Consider the following 1,595-nt stretch of genomic DNA (forward strand, 5'->3'; position numbering starts at 1 on the left):
GTGTATTGATTTTAATAATATATAAAATTCACAAATGCTAATTAAGTTCTGTTGAATTAGAACATGGATCATCAGAGAAAGAGTAGTAGGAGTTAATTACTCACCAAGTAGAAAATAGAAATCAGCCCTCTTTTCTCTTTCCCAGCAAATATTAAAACTTGAAATTTTTAAAATAAAGTAGCTAGCAGCAGGAGTTGAAGAAGATCTAAAGCCTGTTTCACATGAAAAATTATCACCAACAGATTCATTAAAATCAATATATCACTCAACAGTTTTATCAAAGGGTATATATTACTAGCATTAACTAATACCCAAAAAAAAATAATAATAATAATACAAAATGTTAGAAATGAAAGAATATCTAAACTCTAAAGAAGAAGAAGAAGAAAAGAAAATTATTTAAAAATAAAAAATAAAAACTTGAAAGAGTTCAGACCTCAGATATGTAGATTTGTACGGAGAGGAACACAATTCTTAGCACAGTAGTAAAAATAGTGTTCCACAAAGAAGGATCTAAACACCAAGAAACACAAACACCCAAAAGATAAGTATTTTTTTTCTTTCCTTCCTTATCCTAATGATAGATTGATTCTTACCAGGTAGAAAAAACAACCTCAGGAAATAATCCAATAAGCAGAGTAGTTGCTCAAATAAGCCAAGAAGTGATGAAGTTTTTTTTTTTTTTCTTTTTTTGCTTCTGTGTTTGTGTAAAAGAAAAGGGGAGGGTGGGAGTGATATTTTGTTACACCAAATTGGCAAAATCCCAGAAATCCTTTTGACCACTACTAATGAAGATAAAAAGAATAAAGCCTTGTTATGATGAAAGAAAAGAGATTGGAGAATAAATAAAAGAAAGGAAAAAAGAGAAGAAAGGGAAGCACCCAAAAGAGAGCAAAAACTGAAGAGAGAGAGAGAGAGAGAGGGACCAAAGTTTCCTTATTGATCCAACTGTTCCCATGTAAGGTTCCAACAGCCCCACCATTTTAAGAAACAAATGATTTTCTTTTGGGATAATAGAGAAATTGAAACCTCATCTTTTTCTTGTTTTGGTAAAAACCAAGTCTATTGCTTACCCGAATAAAGAAATCTTTCTTTGTTAAATTGGGTATATATACAATGATATTGAATTCAATGAATGAGAAATATATGAAAATATTATTTTAAATTACAGATAAAACAAAATGATACTAGTAAAATCATCATTTTCAAAAAAGTATTTCATCTTTCAACTTTTAGAGGATTTTATTTTTCTTTGTGACAATTAATCTTCTAAAGAAATATAGTGTACTAATTTATATTTTATTATTAGTTTCAAGAAAATTTTGATTATATATTTTATTTTTATTATGATAATAAGTATATATTGCTTTAGGAAAAGAAAGAAAATTGAATTGAAAGCATTGGATGAGAGAGAAAGTGGGATTGCAGTTGAAGTGTGGGACACAGCAACTTAAGTTAAAAATTGAGGGAATAGTACAATTTTAGAAACACATCAACCTCGTCCGTACAATCACGTACCTCACTAGCCAATAAGAACTCGAAAACGCAGCTACATGTCATAATAACCTTTTATATTTCAATAAATTTTGTATAAA

The 1,595-nt window shown here is 28.8% G+C and overlaps 1 protein-coding gene across 5 annotated transcripts in view; it reads right to left on the minus strand.

Annotated features, from left to right (window-relative positions):
• The window catches only part of LOC107639802 (MADS-box protein SOC1), an 8,427-nt gene extending 7,474 nt beyond the window's left edge, over window positions 1-953 (minus strand). For 2 of the 5 annotated variants that reach the window (XM_016343401.2, XM_021121676.1), the window contains exons 1-2: window positions 597-953; window positions 105-212 (exon numbers count right to left, since the gene is read on the minus strand). The gene's annotated coding sequence lies outside the window, so the exon portion shown is untranslated. Of the gene's footprint in view, window positions 1-104; window positions 213-436; window positions 514-596 lie in introns of all 5 variants that reach the window. The other 3 variants (XM_021121677.1, XM_021121675.1, XM_016343399.2) reach the window with 3 other exon arrangements.

This window comes from Arachis ipaensis, chromosome B04 (genome assembly GCF_000816755.2).
Source record: "Arachis ipaensis cultivar K30076 chromosome B04, Araip1.1, whole genome shotgun sequence".
Taxonomy (NCBI): Eukaryota; Viridiplantae; Streptophyta; class Magnoliopsida; order Fabales; family Fabaceae; genus Arachis; species Arachis ipaensis.